This window comes from Rhinolophus hipposideros, assembly GCF_964194185.1.
Source record: "Rhinolophus hipposideros genome assembly, chromosome: 3".
Taxonomy (NCBI): Eukaryota; Metazoa; Chordata; class Mammalia; order Chiroptera; family Rhinolophidae; genus Rhinolophus; species Rhinolophus hipposideros.
The window spans coordinates 64405771-64432002 of NC_138049.1; the positions used below are offsets into that span (position 1 = coordinate 64405771).

Sequence of the window (26232 nt, forward strand, 5' to 3'; positions counted from 1 at the left end):
CAATTGGTTAGATTATAAAAGGTTGTAATTAGTATTCTCAAGCTTCCAACATGGTTCATTACTATTACCTGAATCATACGATTGTCCTTAGCATTAATTTAGACAATATATATCAATACGCTTTGTGAATTATAAAGCACGTTATATAATAGTGATAATGATGTATTATTTAAGGTCTTTATGTGACTCCATGCGGTGTTATTCCTTGCCAAGTTCTCTTGTCTCTCCTGAGTTTTCCAGGGTCATTTTAATGTCTTGGTCAAACAGCACAAGTAAGCATCATAGCTGAATTAGTCAGTATTTTGTTGGTTTCTCAGCATGAATAATTCATGGTTAAGATATTTCACAAATAGGCCACCTCTTAACTCTCTATTGAAACAAAGCTGTCTTGGGTCTGGGTTTATGCTAGTTATGCTATTTTGAAAAATTTCAGAACATTTGTGTAAGAATTTGGACAGACGTCAATAGAGTGTTTAATGTTAACCCAAAAACCTGGATTGAACTTTACTTTAAATACCTGCTAGTTCTTTTTGTAAGACAAAATACATTCACTGAATGGCCAGGATCATTTCTTGTTCTTTATATTGTCTTATAGTCCTCACTAACTTTGTCCTAATTTATTAATTAAACAGACATTTATTGAGAACCTACTTTATACCTGTTACTGTTCCACTTGGTGAGACGGTATAAATAAAATAGATAAAAAGCTTTGCCTCCCACAACTTTATATCCTGTTTGTAGCAAATTTATTTAAAATGAAACATTAATTGTGGTTCCGTTAGACACAGACTTAAAAGTTCATTTTATATAATTCCTAGGACACAATACATTATAGGAAACGTTTCAAATAAATACATACATACACACATACCCTTTTATTCTTTTTAAAATATTTTTTTAATTTTTCAATTACAGTTGACATACAATATTATATTAGTTTAAATTGTACAACTTAGTGAGTAGACATTTATATAACTTACAAAATAATCACCCCAACAAATCTAGTACCCACCTGACGCCATACATAGTTATTTCAATATTATTGACTGTATTTCTTATGCTATACTTTACATCCCTATGACTATTTTGTAACTACCAATTTGTAATTCTTAATCCTGCCCTCTTTTTCATCCTCCCATCTGGCAACCATCAAAATGTTCTCTGTATCTATGAGTTTGTGTCTGTCTTGTTTGTTCCCTTATTTTATTGTTTAGATTCCACATATAAGAGAGATCATACCACATTTGTCTTTCTTCGACTTACTCCTCTCAGCACAAGACCCTCTGGGTCCATCCATTTTGTTGTAGATGGCAAGATTTCTTTTTTTTTTTTTTTTTATGGCTGAGCAATATTCTGTTGTATATATGCACCACCTCCTCTTTATCCATTCTTCTATGGATAAACACCCAGGCTGCCTCCACACCTTGGCCATTATAAACAGTGCTGCAATGAACATATGGATGCACACATCCCCTTGAAGTAGCATTTGGGTTTCTTCAGATAAATACCCAGAAGTGGGAGTACTGGGTCTTTCTTTGTCTCTTGTTATAGCCTCTGTTTTAAAGTCTTATTTTATCTGGTATAAGTATTGCTAGCCAGCAAATTTCTTCCCCCCATTTTCATGAAATATCTTTTTTTCATCGCTTTACTTTCAGTTTGTTTGTGTCTTTCAATCTCAAGTGAGTCTTTTGTAGGCAGCATATGTAAGGGTTTTGTTTTCTTATCCCTTTATCCATACTATGTCTTGTGATGGGAGCATTTAGTCCATTTACATTTTTTTAAAAGTGGGAAACATGTTTATTAACATTCAAACCTCTTTCATACAGGTTGTATAAAAATTCTTAGCATTTTGATTACACATAAGTCTATATTTTCTACATAGTTTCAATGGTATATAACTTAACTTTTCATAATACATTGTTTAAGTGCATTATTAGTTCTATTAAACATAAGCAATTATTTCCAAATCTAATACTTTACAATTTCCTCTGTCATAGGTTAGCAGGACCAATTAGTAAAAGATGCTCTTTATTAAGAGGTATATGATCTGTGTATTAACAGTTGTAGAAGGTTGGTATTTTTGTACAGCATTTCCTTTTTGCTTTGATCACAACTCAAAACCTTTAAGGATACTGAAATTTACTAAGTGAAGTTCAGAGACATATTACTTTAGCTGATGAATCAAATTCATATATAACACTATAGTATGAAAAACCTTAAAACTTGAAATCTGCACTAGACAGACTGTTCCTATCAGAATAACTTGGAAATAAAAAGAAAAAAGATAGCTTTGAGTTTCTTTGTGGTGCTGATCAGAGGAAAAATGCTAAATAACCTTGTCGCCTCTCACTAATGATGGCCATTTAGAGTAATACTAGAACAAACATATTCCAACTCAACAACTCTAGGTAATTTTATGGAAATGGAAGTTGGCTTAGCTCATGCTAGGTGGCCACAGCACTGACCTTGCGTATAAAACACAAAATTTGCATACTGTGATCAAGGTCTTAATTGCAAGCTATACTGAGGAATTTTTTTAAATGTTATGGCTATGTTTCATTCCAAAATAAGTTGATTTGATGCTTGAGTTACAGCACCAGTTTATTATTAGTTATTAGTGAAGTGGAGTACAATCCTGCAGGTAAATAACCAATCAAAGACACCTGATTCAATAATCTGGTTAAATTGTAGAATACTAAAAATTAAGTTATTTCTACACTCTAAAGGGAGCAAAAAAAAGTCAAATTATGTATCTAAATAAACATTTTAAAGGGAAATAACCCCATCACCGTCTGAAGGTCAAACAGTATGTGCTATGTTATAATCCCGTTCACCATTAGACTACAGCTGGACCACAGCACTATGCTCATTAATTTCGTTTTTTGCATCACTACTGTCAGTATCCAGAGTCTGAAGATTCTGTCATGTTCTCATGTGAGCGAGATTCTGACAAAGCCCCAAATGGCTGGGTGCTGACAGAAGCCAAAGTCTAAGTAAAGGGGTATGTTCTGACACTTCATTTTCTTCTTGACTACAGTCTGTTTCAGAGTCTGAATCTCCTTAAGAAGAATCAACTTTTTGTTTGCAGACTACATAGGTTTTTTTGGTTTTAGTTAACCAACGGTCTACACACTTGCAACAATAAGTATGGGAACAGCGAAGAATTCTGAGCTTATCTCCATCTTCAGATTCATCCAAACCAATGGCACGTGCATCATATTCAGCTCCTTTTTTGAATTTCTGTACAGGGAGTTTCTTAAGTTGATCTTTAAAAAGTCTGTTTCTTCTAACTCTATGTCTATCCTGGACGCATTTTGTGATCATGAAAATGAATACCAAGATGAGAGAGATGCCAACTATGATAAGGAAGGGGATTAGATAGTATTCCAGAGGAAGACTAAATTATGGAACTAAGATAAGGTGGCCCCCTTTTTCATATATGAATTCATCTTTCAGGGAATTAGTTGATGATTCACCAATAAAGACAGATGATCTGTCAGTTTTCTTAAGCACATCAATGTCGTTGGATCCCACGCTAATGAGGTCATCAGAGTCAACATTGTGAACTATGGCTGCTTTATATCTTGTTCTCTGTGCATTCAAACCTTTATATCAAAATTACAATTAAGTCTTGTCATTAACATGATGAAAGTGCCAGATGAATTGTCTTTAATTGGTGGAGGCACTATGGCTTCACAGGCATTCTCTGGTTTTGAGTTAATCAAGAAACCTTTAAACTTTCAGCTGGAAGTCTATAACCAAATCTTGCAGGAAGATCATCAAAGGTCTGAGATGCATTTTCAAAATTACATGCTAAAATATCTGCTTTGACAGGCAGTAGGTTTAAGAATGCAAAGAACTGGACAGTCAAGATGGTAGACCTGTGTGGCCAACAGCATGAACATCCCTATGGAGAGCAGCATCTTGCTGTAAAATCACCTTCAACTTTCAGCCTGCTGTGTAGAATGATGGACTTTGGACCAGGTGGTCCAGGCATCTGATCCTCTCCTTCCAGCTCTGTCACTGGCTTATTACATAATTTTGGAGCTTTGATTCTTCATATCTTTGCAAGATTTTTACAAATGGAGGAATCTTCTGTCTCCAGCATGCATGATAGGGAACATTTGAGTGAAACACTGTTGCAGGCTAGTCATGAAAGCTCAGGATGCTGAGGCACGGGAGCTTCTTTGTGTTTGGACTCCGTAGGGGAGTGGCGAGGGTGGGGCATGCGCCGGGTGAAATCCACTGCCCAGAGAAGATGCTGCTGGATTTGTCCAAGGAGAATAAGATCACCTGGCATTCCTGCCACAAGTAGACAGTGGGTTAGGCGGACCCGGGCTTGAAGAGTGGTGTTCTGTGGGATGCGGAGGTGGCAGGGGAGCACTCAGAGCTTGTGGTCTCCTGCCTTCCATTGCAATGGTCACCAACTTTGCGCTAATTGCCTCCATTTACATTTAAAATAATTGCTGGTAGATATGTTGGTATTGCATTTTATTATTCATATTTTTTTATCTTTTTTTCTTGTTCTTAAAGAAATCCTTTTAACATTTCTTGTAATACTGGTTTGGAGGTGATGAACTCCTTTAGCTTTTTCTTGTCTGGGAAGCTCTTTATCTGTCCTTTGATTCTAAATAATAGCTTTGCTGGGTAATCTTGGTTGTAGGTCCTTGCTTTTCATCACTTTGAGTATTTCGTGCCAATCCCTTCTGGCCTGGAAAGTTTCTGTTGAGGAAGCCACTGACAGTATTATGGGAGTTCCCTTGTAGGTAATTAGTTGCCTTTCTCTTCTGCTGTTAAGACTCTCTTTGTCTTTAACCCTTGGTATTTTAATTATGATCTGCCTTGGTGTGGGCCTCTTTGAGTTCATCTTGTTTGGGACTCTGCACTTACTGGGCTTGTATGTCTATTTCCTTCACCAGGTTAGGGGAGTTTTCCATCATTATTTCTTCAAAGAGGTTATCAATTTCTTGCTTTCTCTCTCCTCCTTCTGGGACCCCTATGATGAGAGTGTTGGTATGCTTGTTGTTGCCCCAGACACCCCTTAAAGTAACCTCATTTTTAAAAATTCTTTTTTGCTGTTCTGATTGGGTGTTTTCTGTTATCTTATCTTCTAAATCACTGATTCAATCCTCTGCTTCTTCTAATCTACTATTGATTCCCTCTAATGTATTCTACATTTCAGTCATTGTAGCTTATTTTTGACTGGTTCTTTTTCTTGTTTTCTATCTCCATTTTTATGTTTTCTATCTCTTTGTTGAAATTCTCCCTGAGATCATTGAGCATCCTTATAAAAGTGTTTGGAATTCTGTATCTGGCAGATTGCTTGTTTCCATTTTGTTTAGTTCTTTTTCTAGAGCTTTGTTCTCTTGTTTCATTTTGGACATGAAAATTTTGCCTCCCCATTTTGGCTGCCTCCCTGTGCTTGTTTCTATGTATTATGTAAGGCTGTTATGCCTCCTGTTCTTAGTAGAGTGACCTTATGTAGTAGGTATCTTGTGGGTCCCACAGGAGCAATCACCCTGGTCACCTGATCCAGGCACTCCAGGTGTGTCCCTTGTGTGGGTTGTGTGATTCCCTTCTGTTGTAGTTGAATCTTGATTGCTGTTGACACATCAATGAGAAGGATTGCCCCTCAGGCTTATTGGTTGTGAGGACAGGCTGTGACTACAGTGGAGGTGCTATCGTGGAGGGGCTGACCCTACAGAGCAGGACAGAATAGGATTCACTTTAGCTGGGCTCTGGGGTCTACTGAGTCTGCCCTTTGGGTGTGTTGTTTGTGACACTAATTGGGTGGTTCTCAAGTGTGGAAGCTGGCCACTGAGTGTTGGTTCAGGGACCTCTTGAGAGGGACGTTGTTAAAGTCCAAGGTCAGCGGCAATCTGTGCCCTTCCTGGAGCCACTTGGTATAAGCTGCAAAGTGATCTGCAGATGGTTGCCACTTGTACTGGGCTTGGAGCTGCCTGGGAGAGACTAAGCTACAAACTGAGGCTCGCTGCCACTAGTGCCAGGCTTAGGGCTGCTTAGCAAGAGTATGGGGCATGCTGAGGCCAGATACTGTTTGTTTGGGGTTTGTGAACCTTTGAGAGATTTTAGGAAATTCTGCAGCATGAGCCAAGACAGGCCATTTGTATGGAAAAGCCACTGGAAGTGGCTTGGGTGGTCCTGCAAGTTGGATGGGGCAGTGTCTCAGGGAATCATCAGGGCAGGATGAATGGTGTTAGCCAGGTTGATGGAGACTATGATATGGTGCCTGCCGGGTCTGTGTCCTGAAGCCAGAGAATTCAGTTCCTTCCTGTATGTCATTGGCACTTTTTGAGTTGCTGCCCCAACACTGGATCTCAGAGCGAGTGAATCCATTAGAGAATAAATCTGTGTGTGGGCCCTTTAAGGGGAACATGTGGGACTCCAACCGCCCTCCATCTCACTCAGCCGCAATTTCCACTGGTTTTCACAGCCAGAAGCCATGAGTACTTCTCTTCCAGGCACTGGAACTCTGGGCTGGGGAGCCTGGTGTGGGGCTGGGACTTTTCACTTCTCACGGGGTCCTCTGCATCCGAGATATACCTCCTGATTCTTCACCACCATACATGGGTGTGGGACCAGCTTGTTCCACATCTCTGTCCCTCTTACCAGTCTAAATGTGGCTTCTTCTGAATTGCCTTAGCCGTAAGACTTATATTCAGCTAGACTTCAGGTGATTCTCAGTGATGATTGTTTTGTTGTTTAATTGCAATTTTGATGTGGTTGTGGGAGGAGACAAGCACAATGTTTACCTACTCTACCATCTTGACTGGAAGTCACCCCTTTATTCTTTATATGGAAATAATTTCAAAACTTTAGGGTGTTTCTTGAGTTGTTGATTTATTTGATCAGATTAACCTAACAGCATTACTTACATATTTATTATTACAGTTTACCCTTGAAGAATACAGGTTTGAACTGCATGGATCCAGTTATATGTGGTTTTTTTCAATAAATACTGTAAATTTATTTTTTCTTCCTGATGATTTTCTCAATAACATTTTCTTTTCTCCAGCTTACCTTATTGTTAGAATACAGTATATAATATGTATAACACAAAAAACATCTATTAATCTACTGTTTATGTTATCAGTAAGTCTTCTGGTCAACAGTAGGCTATTAGTAGTTAAGTTTTTGGAGAGTTAAAAGCTATAGATGGATTTGACTGCACAGAGAGCCCCAATTCCTGTGTTGTTTAGTTGTAATTTTGATGTAGTCGTGACAGGAGACAAGCACAGTGTTTACCTACTCTGCCATCTTGACTGAAAGCCATCCCTGTATTCTTTAAGGGTCAACTGTAATCTATTATGACAAAAATAATTATTTTCAATACAGGTAATACCACCATGTGTTTGATTCTATATTTTAAAGTAAGAGCTTTACATTTTCCTCAACGTCATTCAGTCACTAAACCTTCTTATCCTAGAACTTGAGGTATATATACCATATATATATATATATATATATGAAAGGTTATCTTTAAAGTTTGAACAGAAGAACCTGATAATAGAGACATGTATGTTCCTAACTTAGCAATTTTAAATTAACACTTTGTGGAAATTAATTATGTCCTAGGAAAGAATTTTATTTCTAGGTTTTACTAAATTCAATGGAAGCAACAAAGTTTCATGTTAAGTTAGATCTGAAAACGGTTCTATGTGTTACAAATTGTAAATGGCTCAAGTTGAGGGAAAGATGAAAAGGAAGGAAATTACTAATAGTTTAACATAAACCCAGATTATTTATAGAAAACGAAAGATGAACTTCCATCATTTCTTTTACATATTAAAAATGTTCCTGAATTTGCCTGTATTCTGCCATCCTTATTTAAGCTTCTCTTACATGGACTCTCTCTCTCTCTCTCTCCCTCTCTCCCTCTCTTCCTCTCTCCCTCTCTCCCCCCTCCCCCCCCACCCCCGACAATATAACACAGACTTCACACTAAAAGGTTTAGGGTGTGAAAATTGCATGGTAAGTAGAATATAATTAAATTATGCAGCCTGATAATGAATCAGTAGCATGATATATTCCACATATATTTAACTGGCTTTCATTCAAATTACCCAATTTCATTGTATTATTTTTAGAATTTTCATATTTCATAATCTTTCTTTGTTCCATTTAGTTTCCCAGGAGAGAGGGCTCAAGATCTTTTAAATTCTGCATAGTCAGATCCAAAACTAGTCTTAAGAACCTTGGAAGAGGTTCAGGTAATTAGACAGAAGACATAAATTAGGTCCTCAAGTCTGACAGGGTGTGCTGCATACCATGTTCCTCATCCCAGACCCCTCATTAGGGATAACCTAATCCTAGGTCCTCCTTCCCTCAGTCCTTCTTGCCTCACTTCCTTGCAGTGTATTTTCTGAGAATACTCCACAGCCACCCTACTGCTCTCCATCTCAGTCTGTTTCTAGGAAACCCAATCTAAGACAGAAGGGAAGTGGTCAATGGTAGTGCCTCCAATCCTTTATTTCTCAAAGAGCAATAAAGGTGTAAAATTTTCTAAAGCATATTTTGAAGGTAAATGTTTTCTAGGGAGAATCAAAGTAGGGGATAAGTTATTTGGACAGTGGGGTAATTATGGTGGAAGGAGAGAGGAGGTAGATACTTATGGGGAAATGAGATAGGACTTTTAAGGCCTTGAAAGCCTTGCTGAGGTCTCATTTGCCCGTTACAGAGCTTGAGAATGCTGACAGTTGAGGACAAGTCCATCGGTTCTCATTCCTGATGGAGTGGTGGATATTGCTAGAGGGACATGTGAAGGGGCTCAAGGTACTGTGGCACTGCTAAAGGGAGAAAGCAAAGTTAGTTTGAAAGCTTCATTTTCTATGAAAAACAAATGAAGTATTTGAGATGTAGTGGATGTATCTGACCAGTGTTGCTGGAAACACTAGGGTAACAATAATGAAGGCATCGGCTTTAGAGTCTTAGGTTCAAATCCTGGCTCCGTCATTTACTAGCTATTGTCTTAATTATGTTACTTGACTTCTCTGAGACGAGCAAATTTGATTTATTATCAAAGGACAGTTGTGAGAATTAAAAAAAATGTAATAAACTTAATACAATGGATAGTAGGTATTAAATACATAAGTAATTATTTATTTATACCATGCAGGAATGTGTACAAGTACCCACGTGACAGCTTGCATGGAATAGTTCACCCTCAGCAGTGGCTGAATATCTCTTTCTTTGATTCTAGGGCACTGAAGACCACATTAAGGATGTAAAGGAGAGTTTCTTCAATGGAGTTGAATTACAAGGTACAGATCTACTCCAGAGCAAAAATTATCCTCTTCATTTCTCATGGTTTTGTGGAGTCATTACTTAGGCATGTAAATATTTACCTGTGAAATAGTAAACATAATTTATGCAATCCAGGGAAATGCCAAGGTTCATGGGAGGCTATAACTGTTAGACTCAAAAAATCACTGAGGATTTGCTGCTTTTAATGTCACCTGCTGGTTTCTTTATCTAAATTTTAATTTAAGATAGAGTATTTAGCATTCTCTACATTGGCTAAAAAAGTCCTTTCAAATTAAAGCAACCAATAAGCAGCAAAACTGATGGTTCCTGTGAGGCATGATAAATAGAGACAGGCATTGAGAACCACAGAATTTGAAAGTTGGAAGGGGCATCAGAGCCTCTTTTGCCTCAACTCCTTTTATGGAAATAAAAGAGAAGCTGGACGGGTGAAGAGACTTGCCAGAGTCCTACAGTTTGTTAACGAAGAGACAGGTCATAACCAGTGCCTCCAGACCTAAAGTCTAGAATGCTTTCCATTGTATCACACAATCTATGTAATCAGTTCTTGAAAAGACACAGACTTGGTGAGCTAGTGTGGCATTTTAGATCACCTATCCACATAGACTCTCTATTGATCAGTTCAGTAAATTATACGTACACATTTACCCATACTCCCAGACAAAATTTATACTCATAGCAGCTCAAAGAAGAAATGTGAATCTAATGTGAATCAATATAGTTTGGAGATGGAATCAAAGTAAATTCTCTCAAGTTTACACAACTACTTTGCGCTTTGACACTAATAATGTACTGCCTAGATTATGGAACTAGAAGAGTATTTTTGTCTGAGGGAAAAGAATTGGATTAACTGTCAGAAAATTAATGATTATGAAATATGTATTTGGTTATATTCAAAAAGTTCTCAACATGAAATATGATGACTAAAAACTAAGATTAGCAAAATGGAAAGGATTATAAAATATATATCTTAGCCCAAAATGTATATTCAAAACTGTTGTAGAACCAAGTATCTCCATTTCTTAACGAGAGTCTCTCCTGTGCTGGTATTTGGGCAGTGTCTGTGTCGGGCGGTGTCTGCTTCCCCTGTCGGGTTCTTCCGCACCCTTGACCCTATTTGGCCTCAGGGACTGACGTCTTTACACAGGATAATCCAGTTACCCCTTCCCTCAGGTTTTGTGTGGATTTGGTCAGTGAGAGGCTCTGGTAGGAGGTCAGAGGATGTGGAGCTAGTGAGGTTGGGGCATTTATGTTCCTGGCTCCTTTCTTGGCAGTTTCTGCATTCCTCTTCTTAAGGTCAGCTGCCCTGGTCCTGTAGCTATGGATCTCACAAGGCTAGCTTCTGAGAAAACTTCCTCCTCTTGCCTCTTCTTGTCCATCATAGGCTCCTTCACCATCCCTGTGGCTTCCCTTAATCCTGTCCACTCTTTGGTAAATATTCCTTTCATTAAAATCTCTTCAATCACCCTTTTCATTGTGCCATAAGTTTCCTGCCAGGGCTATGAATGATGCAGGCATGTACCTATATTTTACATGTACTGCAATGTATTGTCATTAAATATCTTCAAGTCTTCTGTGGCTTTTTATGCATTTGCTGTGTTTCCCACTATACTGTAACAAATACATATACTACCACTTTGCCATACGTAGGAGACAGTTTTCTTATATCTGTTCACCCTTGTATCTGTCCATGTCACCGTTCTTTAAATACATTCCTTCTATCTCCTTTCCCCTTTCATGATAATATCTCTGACCACCTACAGTTATTACTCAGTCTCCATCTGCAATAGTTTAAAATTTTTGAGTCATGACTTCTTTGTGAATCAGATGAAAATATAATTTTTCTCCCCAGAAAAGTACATAAAACATATATATCACAAATTTGAATGTGTTTTATTTTACTAAATTGAAAATTGATTTTGAGCACAGAATAATTATAGAAAAAATCATGTACAATCTAATGGTGACTTTCTGGAAATAATTGAAATAAATATAATTTGTGCAAAAAAACCCGTCCCAAAAGTGAAGTAAATATTAACTCTACCCAAATTCAGGCATCAGATGTTAAATTTGAATAAGAGGTTGACATAGCAACATGAAAGTTATCTTGGGCACTAATTTGATTTTGACATTTTTATTTTGATGGCAGCTTGTGCTGAAAACTGTGACTCAAAGGTAAATAGTTGTGAAAGAACATCAGAATTTTCCAAGACTCTTTTGGTTGAATTTATGGAACATCATTTCCTTTGTCCACAAACCAATAAGTTTACTTTTGCAAAGCAGGTATTATTGTTTCACTGTCTATGCCAGAAAATAAAGGGTTACAGTCCACATTTATTCAAAAGTTGTCTAAACAGAAGGAATCTGCAACAGAATTCTCTAGTGTTCTCAATTATTTTCAGATTTATTTTTTTCTGCAGGGAAACTGAGAAGTCCTTGTAACTCTTGCCTCTAACTTGTAAAAGCACTTTCCCCAGCACTGCAAGGTTGGCATGGATGTCTGCCTACAATTTCGGCTTTCAGACTGGAGATTGAACCTGGTTTGATCAACTAGGATGTTTCTGGCTACAAATATAAAAGCCTAATTTAATGAGAATTATGCAATAATTATACAGTAAAGAAGTTTATTATCTCACATAACAGTGAGTCCAGAAGTACAGTCAGGTTTGGTCAGGTTGGTGTCTCAGGAATTCAACAATGTCATCTTGGATCCCAGTTATTCCTACATTTTTGCTCTGCTTTCCTCAGTGTGACAATGTTGAATTCCGACTGGCTTCTCTTATGGTTGCAAGATACGTGCCGACACTATTTGATCCAAAATATATTCTTGTCCATATTCTAAAAGAGAGAGGGACCTTTCCCCCCACTATGATTGGACCAAGGTAGGCCACATAACTTCTCTGTCTTCAACAGGAGCCAGAGCAATCCCATGTGCTGACTGCAAGAACAACTTCGCAATGAGGTCTGTTTTCTCTCAGTCTTTTGGGGAGGGGTATCCAAATGAAACCAGGGTTCTCTTAGGAAGGAAGAAAGATGGGTGTTGGGAAAGTAATTAATGTTTTCTACTGATATTTTCAGTAGTATCTGTAATAGCACCTGTGGGAAGCATGCAGAAAGATTAACCTTCACTAAAAATATCTGTGAATTAAATCAAACTATGAATTAAGTATGTATTAAGTTATTTCGAGAATGGGTATTCTTTTTCTCTAAAACATTGGCTTTAAATTCTATTGTGTTTCGAGAATACATTTTGGAAATCCAGCAGTCTTAGGTACAGTAAAGAAGAACTTCATATTCTGTTATACTTTTTTGAACCAAAACTGTTAAAAAAGGCAGTGGTTTAATACCCTGGTTTTTACAACACCACAACATAAGACATCTTTCTAGATGGTTGATAAGGGACTAAGTCTGAAATATTGATATTATGAGTTACAGGATATGCAGTTTCTTTTTTTTTATCAAAGCAGCAAAATTAGATGTGATGTTGAGTTAAGGTGTTCCATTTGTACATAGAATATCAGTATTTTTCCTCGTTAAAGTTTCAGTTAACCAAGAACCTTCTCATTGTGTAGATAGCCATGCCTATGTGGTCTCCAAAAGTGAATCTCAAAACAGGGATTATTTAAAGACGTCAGTAAGCAAATATCTAGACCAAATCCAGAAGTTGGTTGTACCGAGCTTCTGGATGTCAATCTCATTCAGTTGTGTATTAAAGGAAGTGTATAAAATAACAATTTCTCCATTACTTACTTCAACATGTCAGTGATCTTGAAATAGATGATGTTTCTTTTTCCTTTTGACAGTAGCACTGCTTTCGGGCTAATTATAGAGTTGTTTCCATGGGATTTGGTGGCCAAGTCAGACTCTCCTGAATGTCACATTCCTCCCATTAGGCTACCTCTCTTGGGCCTCCTCCTTGCACCTCTCTCCATGCTACTTTCCTCATTTCCACATTTTAACTGTCTTTTTTTCTCATCTCTCTCCGTCCTCTGTTCCATAACATCTTCCTTATAGTCCCTTTGCTGCCGCCATCACTCTCATTGCATCAGAGGACTCTTTCCAGCAACAGAATGTAATAGGCAGTATTTTCCATTTGAAATATTAATAATTAATAATAATTTGATATTATTAATATCACTTGCCCAATTTTGATCCAGAGAGAAATAAATGAGAGTGAAGGAAACTCCCCTGGTGAAGGAGTGTGAGTGTGAGTGTGTGTCCATGTGTGTGATACTTAATAATGAAAGACTGATACATTTTCTCTTGTAAACAATGATTATATTGATGACTGGTTTGGTGGATAGAAAGAAGGAATCCCTCTTCCCTGAGTGTGTTTCACGTATTCTAATAAAGTCAATGTTTGGCCAAGACTTTAAGGTATTAGAATGTTCTTAGACTCAAAATTCTACCAGTATCTCTTTTTCTTTAATTAACATTTTTTATTATTTATAAACCAAGTGAAGAGGATATCCATGCATAAGGCAGCCCGGGGGAATGAGGAGCGTACATGTTCAGGACGGCCTGGCGTGGCGTGTCATGTTCAGGACAGCCTGGAGTGGCGTGTCAGAGTCTAAGCAGGGTAAAGAGGGAATGCACATGGGGGCCAGTGGCCTTGCTTGGGGGAGTTAGAGAATGAACAGGTTGAGGAGTGTATACATATGGGAAGGGGGATAAGAAGGGTGACTTGGCATGCAATTTCAGGGGAGAGAGGGCATGGTCTAAGTAGAGTAAGAAGAAAATCTGGGGAAGCTGGTAGTTTCAAATGAAAGAGATTAATTACATATAGGGGCAGTGTTTAAATAAGTAATTATATTAAGGTTAGTGGGAGCCAGGTTTCTCACTGCTGAAAAAAGGAATTGTAAGTATGGAAAGGGAGATAGCTGGAGTAAGCTCAGTGGAACTGGAGGACTTAAGCATTAACACTTACGGTTTCAGTATATAGGTAGATGTCTTAATAACTATAGAAGAAGATGTGTGTGGATTTATATGTATGTGCGCATACACGTATTTCCAAGATGACTGATCTCTGTCCACTGAGTGGTCCTGGGAGCAGTGACACTCCAAAAGCAATAAGAACTCCTAGGGCTCAGACTTTGGCTTCTAAATCCCATTCTTAAGGGAAACAGGAGTCCTCGTAGAAATGGATGATTCCAAGTCTGGGACAAAAGGAATACAAATAAGCTTATAACATTTTATATCGCAAAACAAGGAAATGCTCAAAGAATGATGAGGACACGTCAGAGGACATGGGAGCCACTTTAAGGAGGCTGCCACTGGCCAGGACTGTGTCAGTTTGGGCTTCAAAATAAATAATGATAGTAAGGGATTATAGATCATAGAATAAATGGTGAGTCCATGTTGATAAAAAGTGAATCAATAAGTTAAAAGTTTCAAAGTACATTTTCACACAATATTATTAATCATAAAGGGGAAAAGAGTGACTTCAGAGTTGAGAAGATTGGCAGAAATCATCTTTATCCAGTGATCAAAGTGAATATAACCAAAAGTAGAACAAATTGCAATCACATACCACTCACAAGAAACAGCGCAGCTTCTGTGATGCTTTTACTAAAGACGTATAACCTGTATTTAGTCATGAGGAAACACCAGACACACTCAAATCCATGTATATTCTACTGGCCTGTAATTTTCTAAAGTGTTAAGGTTATGAAAGTTAAGACTGAGACACTGTTGCAGATTGAATGAGATTAAAGAGACATGATAATTAAATGCAACACTTGATTCAGAAGAGGATCCTTTTGCTATTACTGGAGTGAGGAATAGATGGCATTATTGTTTCAATACAAATTTTCCCATTTTGATGGTTATACTGTGGTTATGTAGAGAATGTCTCTCTCTCCCTCTTTTTTTCTTCTTCTTTTTTTTTTTCAGGAAACATACACTAAAGTTCTCTCAATAGTTCAAGAAAAAAGTTATTTGTACTGTACTATACCTGCAACGTTTTTATTAAATTGTTTCAAAATAAAAAGTACAGATACAAAAAAAGGTAAAATGTGAAATCAAAGGAAGTGAAACTATTTCCGGTTGTGAGTACAAAAAGGGTTTTTATAAAGAAAGAGGTATTTGAATGGAAGCTTGAAAGATATGAGGATCTGGTTGAGTAAAGGTGAGGGGAAGATCATTCTAGGCAGAGGACACATGTGTGTTGTGTGGACTTGTTTCATCTCCTGCTCAGCTACACACACACACACACACACACACACACAGCCACTGCCTTGGTTCAGTCTTATCATTTCTCCCCCAGACTATTACAACAGCCTCTTAACAGGTCTTCCTGCTTCTGGAGAAGAAGCATAGAAATCATTGTGAGTTTTAAACCAAGGGTTTAAGATGAGAAGGTGGATGTTAGAATGGAAGAGACTGGATAAAGGAAGATGGTATTTTTCTCTAGGAAAGTAAATTATCCTACTGAACAGCAAAGTGATATCCAACCTTGCTAAAGAATTTCTGTATCATAGGCCATGCTGTGAAGTACAGCTATGATAAGGAACTGGCTAATTAGAACAATCTCCAGTCTGGAAGCCTCTTTTTTTTTTTCCTTAAGAGAGAAAGCCTCTAAATAGGGTTGTTTACTTAATCTACCTGCTTTGGAAACCAGAATCTAGTTATTGAAATAAAATTCATTCTTATAAAAGTTATACATGCTTATTATAAAAAATTGAGATGGTACAATTAGTTGAAAATGAGAAGTAAAAATTATCCATAATCCTACAACCTTAATAATCACTGTCAAAATTTCTTCCATTTCTGACTCCACCCATACTCTATACTTACACATATACCGGTAGATATCTGGAATAATCCTCTGCCCTTGTGTGTATCTTAAACTTAATAATAATTATAAGTGTATTGTCTTGCTATGAAATAATTTTTGAAAACACGATTTTTAAAATTATAGACATGTCATTACTGTTAGAAAGTTACATTTTTTCCTTATAAATAATGCTTCAATGACATATCTTTTTTTGTGTATTTAATTATTTTCTTAAGATAACTCCTCAAAGTGTAATTGAATCAAATGCTAACTATTTCATGGCTTTTTATTCAAATTGGAAAATTGCCCTCCAGAAATAATATATTAATGTAGACAACCATCAGACCCCATGAAAAGGGTAGCAGAGCCTAGTTTAGGCAACTTTTTTTTCTAAGATTGCCCAAAGTACGTTTTCAAATATTCTGCTTGACCTTTAAACCCTGCATAGCAGGGGATATGAAGGGTGAAAAAAATGCGTAAAGAATTTTTAATACATTTCACTAGCAATTTTAACAGCATTAATTTATGAGCAGAATAAATAATGCTTTAGCCATCACTTGTGCTATTTTCAGAAGATGGTAATTGAATGAGATCATTTAAGTGGTATAAAATTTTACAATTAGTGAAATTTCCACTAACTAAAGTAGGTCAGATTGTTTTAAGTTATTGCAAAATAAAAGATGACACTGTTAGGCTAAAATCATAATGATGTAGTGGAATAAAAAAATTTCTTGTACTCCCCCAATAGTAATCTCTCTGCCTTATAGACTGTTTTGAGGATTGTATGAAGTCAAGTTTTTAAACATTTTAAAATCATTTCTGTTCCTGTCCAGCATAATGATTATCTTCTTTATCACCCAGTCAATATGTGCTCAGACAGTCCAAACTCATTCTGGTGCCACTGTAGGCAAAATGCAATTAGGAAAGAAAATTTACTGCTGAACACATCATAGAATAAGGTCCCCAAGCACATATAGATAACTTTGGATTATCCATTACTTTGCATTCTCTCATTAGCAGAGACAATTGGAAGCTGAGTAAAAACGTAATTTTATTTGCAGAAATCAGAGTAATCTCCCAGAGCCATGATGCCTTCCTTTCAGAGTTTAGGGAGTTCTATGTGGTTTTTATAATCCATAAGGATTCTGAGGAGCAGGAGAAAAAGGGTGGAATTATCAGTTTTAAGAATAAGTGTTTGTTATGTATTATGATTATTACTATCATTATTATTTGTGTATCTAATAAACCTGTCTTTACAAACACAGGCATCAGGCCAGATTTGGTTTATGGACTGTAATTTGCCACACACTGCACTCCATGATACTCAGGAGATGGCCTGGCTGCCCCAGGGGACTATGGCTCAGTCTGCTTCTCTGTAAGACAGAAACCACTCTAAGGCCTGGTGCTGTGCCCAGAGTTGTATATGTGGGCGGAACAGGGCACTGTGTTGGGGAGTTTTTGACCAAGTGGTGGGTGCAGGAGCCAGAATGCGGGGGCCAAGCTGGAATAAGCTGAGCCTCCTTCATATGACGCACCAAATGCTTTATTCCAGATCAGGCCCAACTCTCCTAACTCCATGCACACGTAGGCCCTGGGCCCTGGGCCAGTACTGTACCCTCTCTGAGTCCCTAGGAGCCCCTGTGCTGTGGTCTGACCACCAGCCCTTCTCTGGCATGGTCCATCTGTGGCTCTTCAGGGAGTTCAACACTTCTTCTGTCTGTGGCTCCAGGACTCTCAGGTGAGGAAGGTTTACCGCCCCTTATTGGAGCTGTAGCACCTCTGGCCCTTGGAGCTGTGCACCCAGGCCTGAGCCTCTAGCCTGGTGTGCCTTCTCCCTGGCCTACCTCTCCTCCTGCCATAGCGAGTACAAATGCTGGCTCTTGGCCATGAGCTCCGAGACTCATCCTCCAGGGTCTTGCGCTCTGCCATGACTTAGCCCAGGCCTCCAGCACCTTTCCTGCACCAACTCCAGCCTGAGGACGCATAGTGTGGTGGTAAAGTTGGTAGTTCTTGGTCAGCACAGAGAACTGCGCAGGATCCATCGTGAGCAGGCCCCAAGCAAGCGATCCTAGACTTGGCCTGCAGTTAATGGTGGGTCTTGCAGGCCGGTGGCTGGCACGAGGGCCGCACACATGGGCCTATTATCATCACTTTAATATCATCAAACCTCAAAGTAGATATTATTATCACCATTTCATAGATGAGAAAACCAAGGATTTTGACCCAAATGAGTCCTGAATTTGAATCCGGGCTCTGCCACCAGCTAGCTCAATGATCTTTTGAAGGTAGAGTATCAATACATGGAAGCAATTGTTATTTTAGGATCTAAAAGATAGTTTATTCCTTTTTTTCCCCTTGTACATTTATTGAATGCTTCTGTGTTCCAATCACGGTACTAGAAATACAATAGCACTAAGACACAGTTTCTGCCCTTAAGAAGCTTAAACTTTAGGAGCAGTTAAGAAGTTATTGGGAGTAACAGAAAATCCAACTTAAAATAATTTAAGAAAAAATAGGAAATTTATTAGCTCACACTATTAAACAGTCCAGGGACAAGACTAGTTTCAAATTTGACCTAAGGCTTCAAATGACATTCTCTTGCTCTCTATTTCTTGGTCCCACTTCTTCATATTTGATCCATTCTGCAGCCTTGTGTTGTAAAATGACTTCTGGTGTGAATTTTCATCCAGGTTCTCTGGCCCAAGTTTCACTGCATCTTATTGGCTGTCATAGGGCATAGGCTGTCCCTGAACTAATCACTGGGGCTTGGAGAATGATTGGTGCTAAGTGGCTTTGCTCTAGATCTCGTATGGGACCTCTGGGTGGAGTCGATTGCACCAGAAACACAAAAGTTTATTGTAAGAGAAGGCAAAGACCCCCAGAAAGAAATTTAATTACCAGAAGAAAGAGAAATAGAAGCTGGGGAATGGAGGAAAATGTCCACAACAGAGGTAGGAGCCTTAAGAGTCTAGACTATTAGACTCTATAATGTACAGAATCCTGCAGAGACACACAAGAGGAGTTCCTGACTCAGTCTTGGCCAGGGCAGGGAAGTAGATCTGGGGGAACAATGCTTAGGGTGAAACCTGAAAGACAAGTAGGGGGTAACCTATCCTGGGCTAAAGAGCAAGCAGAGGCCAGATCAGATAGGTCCTGGAGCTCGTGTGATGGAGTTTGGACTTTATCATGAGGGTGGTTGGAACGGGTCTCTTCCTATGACCTTCTGCATTGTTAAAACATTTGTTTTGAATCTTCCCTACTTTTTCCCTTATATTTTTATTTTAACTTTTCTCTGTTCCTATTTGCTGTCTTAATGACAGCTAAGCACTCTGCTTGTTTCCTGCATATTACTTTTTTTGTGTTCTTTGCCCCACAGATCTACTTGGATTTAGTAGGTCATGTCTAGCATCAGCTCTGGTGAATGAACCCAGGAGAATTTCTAGATCCCTCAACTGAATAATGGCTTTAATGATGCATTACTCTCTATAAGAGAACTTAATATATGAAAGAAATGCCACAGAAGTGGCATTTCAAATTGTGGAGGAAAGGTGAATTATTCATGAATGGAGTTGGGACCACTTGGTAGCCACCAAGAAAAAAAAACACACCAAAGTTAGATACTTACTTCCACCAAATAAATACCAGATGGATCTATAATTTATAAACAAAAATCATAATACTAGATGAAAATGAGTGAGTTTCTTTTAGAAATAATCTTGCATTAATAAAGACCTTTATAAATATGAAACAAAACCTAAGATTGATTAATTCACTAATTTATTAAAACTAGACAATTCTGTAATGCAGAAATCATCATTAGCAAAGCCAAAAGACAAACAGCATACTAAGAAAAAATATATGCAATTCAGATTATCTACTAAGGACTAATTTCACTAATATTAAGTGTTCCCTTAAGTCAATCAGAAAAATAATGACTAACCCAAAAGAAAAACTGATAGAGGCTATTAAACAGAGTTCACAGAAAAGGAAGTAGTGATGTTTTTTAAACTATGAAGAAACACTCAAGCATTTTCATAATTAGAAGGATGGTAAATGAAACTATCATAAGATCCTGTTTTTCACTTATCAGATTATCAAAGATTAAAAATTTTGATAACTGGTTTTAGTGCCAGTGGGGAAATAGGCACTCCATTACATTGCTGCTGGAATGTCAATCAATATGGATTTTCTGGAGGGGAATTTGACAACGACTATCAAAATTACTAATTCACACAGACTTTGGCCCAGTGACTCCACTTAAGGGAAATGATCTTACACATATATAAGAAAGAGTTGTTTCTGCAAGGCTATTTATTGAATCGTTGTAATAGTAGAAGGTTGTAAAAACAAAGAAACAAACCAAAAAATCCCAAAATATGCTGTAAGAGCAGGCTAGTTAAAAAAAATTGTGGTACATTTATACCTGAAATAGGACACAACCATTAAAAATAATAGTGCATCATGAAATATTCTCCAAAATATGTTCTAAGAGAAAGAAGTGGGGTGCAGAACAATGCAAATAGTATGATACCATGTGTGTAAACTGTATGCTAGTGTGTGAATTTGCTATGTCAGGAAGGAGACACAAGAAATTGGTTACAGTCACTGCCTCCAGGGAGGGAATCTAGTGGCTGACAGACAAAGGTGGAAGCGGCAATTATTTTGTGAATGTATTTCCTCTCTGAAATATCTCTCTCCTCCTTCAAAGTACATCTGTCCTTTGATGCTCTCACAGGCCAGCTGACTACACCAACTTTTTAGGTCTTCTCTTGAAATAAAACTACCTCTTTTTAACATTCACATGTTCCAGAAACTATATGCTAACTTATCTAATGAGATATGCATATAAATCCCTTTGTAAAGTATAAAACACTGAACACAAGTAAGAAATAACTGTTATTAGTACTAGTCCAATATCTTGAATTATATTAATTTGGCAAGCAAAGCGAGAACAGGTTGGAGTAGAAAGATGTATTTCCCTGATCCTATGTAGATTTAAGCTTTCCACTCTTCGGTGTATTTAATCTTTCCTTGTCAAAGAAAGAACCACATCTTTCTAAAGTTTAGTAGGGTGCTTAGCTCACTGTGTGTGTTTAACGTATGTTAAATAATAATAATAATAATAGTAATAATAATAGCTATTTATGGACCATTGTACCACTTGATAATACTTTCCCTGCTGTTGAATCACACCTTTTAGCAAGCCATTTTAAAAATGTATTCCTAACTAAATTAAGGTGCAGTAACTCACAGTGAGAATTGGTATTTATATAAAAAAGAGAACTGGCAAAAAACCAATGATTTAAACTGCTTCTTTCCAATTCCTCCTTGGTGCCATTAATAATGGTGCCCTTTGGAAATGTCTTTTCTTCTTTCAAATACCTTATTATAATTGTGATAGGCTGGCTAGAGGATATTGTCTTCTCATTTGCTGTTTTTTTTCCCCTTCCCTTTGCTTTTATAGTTTGTGATATGCCATGGGGGAAGGGCATCAAAGGGGAAAATAACCTAATTTTAACCTTTAATTGCTCTTGCTCTTTAACTGTGGCTCTGAATCTGCAGCCTCCCTGCTCATTATGCCGTGTCACTCCTCAGCCATAGCACGTGTGCACATGGGGTTACTCGTATATAATGTCTGAGGGCCCCTCCAAGGCAGATGCTCTGTGTCGCTCTAAAAAAATGTATGTTTTATGTGCCTTGGGTTATTAAGAATTATGTCGGCTTATTAAACTTGAATGCAATATTAACCCTTGAAAAGGATAAAAATTCTCTAGTTCCTTTGAGAATACGTCCACAGAGCCGAGTTTTAGAAATCCAGTATAATGAAAATGTGCACTCATATCCCCAAGTCTTCACACATGCCCTAGTGTCCTCATGTCTGTGGGGGATATGTTCTAAGACCCCCAGTGAATGCTTGAAATTTTGTATAGTACTGATATATATATATATATATCATCAGTACATAATTGTGTATATATATACATATATATATACACACAATTTTTCCTATACATCCATACCTATGATAAAGTTTATAAATTAGACACAGCAAGGGATTAACAATAATAACAAATAATACAATTTAACAATCATAACACTATATTGTAATACAAATTATGTGAATGAGGTCTCTCTTTCTCTTTCAAAATTATCTCATTGTTCTGTACTCAGAGGAAGCACTTTATGGCTTCTCCTTGGCATAGCCAAATTGCCAGCACCACACTCCTGTGCGTTAGGGCTCTTATTAAGCAACATGAGGGTTACTGGAACACAAGCAGTGTGATACGTCAACAGTAGTTCTGCTAGCAGAGCCAGCTACTAGGAGACTAACAGGCTGGGAGCATATACAGTGGAGACGCGGGACAGAGGGATGATGCGCATCCTGGGAGGGACTGAGCAGGACGGTGTGAGATTTTATCACGCTACGCAGAATGGCGCGCAATTTAAAACTTATGAACTGTTTATTTCTTGAATTGTCCATTTAATATTTCCAGATCATGGTTAACCATAGATAACTGCAACCCAGAAAGCAAAACCATGGGTGCGGGGAGGGGCTACTGTATTGGCTATCTTACCTGGAATGCCCTTTTTCTGCTGGGTAAACTCCTACTCAGCATTCAATGCTCAGCCAGAATGTCATTACCTTTCTGAATCTTTCCTCAATAGAGAAGAGTGGGCAACTCCCTTCTCTGCTCCCAAACTATCTGATTATGCTGAGGCACTTCCCTGGAGCTCTATACTTATCTGCTTTTGTGACTGTATCTCTCATCAGACTGTGAGTTCCTTATCAGCAAGACTGTTCCCTAGTTACCTTCCAATCCCCAGTGGCTAGAACATAGGAAGCACTCAACAGATGTTTCCTGAAGGCATAAATGAATACATGATTGGAAGTGAGAAATCCTGAGTTTTAATCCCAGCTCTGCTGATAATAATGTGTGGTCCTGGGCAACTTCATTAGCTTTCCCAGACTTCAATTTCCTCAAGTATGAAATGAAGGGACATTTTAGAAGCTCTCTTTGGTCTATTTGATGATTTTGTGTTCTTTCTTAATTATTATTATGATTATTAACTCCTTTTTTCAGGGATTATATATTGTGTCATTGTGCTCAGCACACTGTTTAATAAATATTAAATTACTCAGAGAAACATAAATCTAAAAAGTAACCTATATTTGTGTTGTTGAGCAAATGACTGGTATCACCTCAACCCAAAAGGGGTGGTCCTTAGGCACAGTTAGCTTTGAAAACGCATCCGTCATACAGAGCTTTCTGTTTCCATTCTTACGCATCCTTAAATTTGAATAGAGTGATGGCAGAGGCCAGATCTCAGAGACAATAGTTAATGGAAATGAACGACAATCATTATCATGAATTCATGTCATTTATTGAGCACTTATTTTGTGCCAGGTAAATTACACACATCATTTCTAATTTTCAACACAACCTTCCAAAGGAGACTGTACTAAACCAAAACCTTAGAAAACCACTGAACCAAACCTTAGAAAAGTATGTAACTTGCTATTCCAATTATCGATTGCTATGTAACAACCCCCTTACTGCTCCCCCCCAAAATGTTATAAAACAATAACTGTTTTATTATACTCCAGTGTTCTGTGGGTCAGGAATTCAGAAACAGCATGGTGGGAATACTTTGTTTCTGCTCCTCTATGTCTAGAGCCTCAGCTGGGAAGACTTGAAACTGGGAATGCCTGGAAGGATGGGGCCACTTTGGAGGTTGATGGTGGTGGTCAGCTGGGACCTCAGCTGGAGCTGTTGGGCACAATATCTATAAGTGGCCTCTACACATGTGGTCTCTTGCTTTCTCACATCATGGTGACTGGGATCCAAGAGGGAGCAGCCCAAGAGAGAGCTTCCCCAAAACAGCTGTAAGGCCCACCCAGATTCATGGGGAACATAGCCTCCCCCACTGTCGGAAGCCATAGAAATCCCCAGGCCTTGCCTAGGCAGAACTTCCTGGTCACAAAACCCAAAGCCCGCGCGCGCCAAACCCAGAGCCCGCGCGCGCCAAACCCAGAGCCCGCGCGCGCCAAACCCAGAGCCTGCCCATTTCCTTGTACCTCATATGGCATCGCCCTGTCCTAGCCTATCAGCCCGCGACAAGTACCTCGCCACCCTATGACATAGCATATCCCACCCCCATCTGACATAGCTATATATATAACCCGCCATCGTAATAAAATTTTGAGGCTTGATCAGATCCCTGTCTTGCCTCCATTCTTCGCGTCTCCTGTCTCCCCTTTTTTTTCATCCTCAACAGGTTTCTTCCCCTCGTCCCACGTTGCATTGTCCTGCCGGTCGGGACATTTTGGCGCCCAACGTGGGGCCCGAGGTACGAAGATTCTATGAGGACACCTACTCTGGAAACCGCCGCGGCCCCCCCCCCTCCCTGAGCCTCCACGGGCTGGCTTCTTTCGAGCCCACGCAGTTTTCACTCGTGGGACAAGACTCGAGGGCCTCCCCGGCGCGAGTGTGGCTTGTTTCGAGCCCGTAAGGGACAAGACTCGACAGCCCCCTCGGCAGTAAAAAGGCTCGTTTGGAGTTCACGAGGTATTCACCCGTAAGAAAAGACTCCAAGTTTGCCCGACGTTGGAGTAGCCGCCCAGCGAAGGACGAGAGATTGGTGAGTAGGTGATTGACATGGGACAGGAGTTGAGTTCACATGAACTCTTCCTTAAGGGTATTAAGGAATCTCTCAAGATGCGGAGAGTTAAGGCTAGAAAAAAAGATTTACGTGAGTTTTTCAGTTTTGTCTCTGATATCTGCCCCTGGTTCCCCCAAGAAGGAACGATTGATCAAAAATATTGGAAGAGAGTTGGAGACTGTTTTAATGATTACTATCGGGTTTTTGGACCCAACAAGGTCCCTGTATCGGCATTCTCATATTGGAATCTGATTAATGATATCCTAAAAATACATTCCTCAGACCCAGATGTTAGAGAGATCTTACAGACAGGGGAAACAGTCCTAAAAGAGAGTTCCCGCCCCCCTTCTGTCTGCCGATCTGTTTCAATAGACATGCCAGAGGAACCTAAAAAACAAGCTGATAATCAGGAAGCCTCTGCCTTAGAGAATCACCCATTAAAAGACCCCCCTAAAATCTACCCTTCCCTTTTGGCCTTTAATAATCAGGACCAGCTCTCCCCAAGAGACCAGATAGATTTAGAGGAACAAGCTGCCCGCTATAATAAAAAAGAAGATCCCTGGGGCCTCGCCGCGCCAACCTTGCGCGCCCCTTCACAAAAAATACATACCCCTCCCCCTTATGTCCCCCCTCAGGAACTCCCAACATTCTATGACCCAGTCTTAAACCCAAACCCACCCCTATTCCCTCAAGACACCCTAGTTCAAAACACCCCATCCTTAACCGATCCCATTAGGCAGGCAAAAATATCTTTAACCCAAGAAATTTCTTCTCTTAGAGAGACACTCCAACAAAAACGCGAACATATGCAACTCCTAAAGGAGCTGCATGCCCTTGAAAAAGAACTTAAAACCTTAATGCCTAACCAAAACCCTGAAAAACCTCAAAAAGGCCCAATACTTAATAAAAAGACCCTAATGACCTTTCCAGTTACCCGCAGCCAAAACCGTGGCCCACCCTCTCAAGAGGATACAATGGAAGAGACTGACAATGAACCCCCCGACTCTCATAATCCCCCCTCGGCCGATGAGGCCTCTGACACAGAAGACCCAGAAGATAACACTCCCAACTCCAATGATCCCACTGGCCAAAAATATCACCGGCTAGGCATCAAACATATTAAAGATTTAAAAGGTGCAGTAAGCTCTTATGGCCCGACAGCGCCCTACACCTTGGCAATTCTTGAAGGTCTCAGTGACCGTTGGCTCACACCCAATGATTGGTTTAAATTAGCTCGTGCCACCCTTTCTGGGGGGGACCACGTCCTCTGGCACACAGAGTTTAAAGAAAACTGCCGAGAGATAGCACAGCGCAATAGTGAAAATAGAACAACAAGATCATGGACTCGGGATAAATTACTAGGAGAAAAACCCTATCATACCAATGAAATCCAGGCAACTTTTCCCCCGGGGCTGTTAGCTCAAATTCAGAACGCTGGTCTCAAGGCGTGGCGCCGCCTACCCCCAAAAGGCTCCGCTACCACCTCCCTGGCAAAGATTCGTCAGGGCCCCGAG

At 39.0% G+C, this 26232-nt stretch overlaps 1 protein-coding gene and 1 pseudogene across 3 annotated transcripts in view; both read right to left on the minus strand.

The window, feature by feature from the left end:
• HTR1E (5-hydroxytryptamine receptor 1E) overlaps nucleotides 1-26232 on the minus strand; it is an 84217-nt gene that overhangs the window by 22996 nt on the left and 34989 nt on the right. The gene's annotated exons all lie outside the window — the stretch shown is intronic.
• Nucleotides 2842-3923, minus strand: LOC308495926 (E3 ubiquitin-protein ligase RNF13-like; annotated as a pseudogene). Its single transcript has one exon. The product of its transcript is annotated as an E3 ubiquitin-protein ligase RNF13-like (transcript).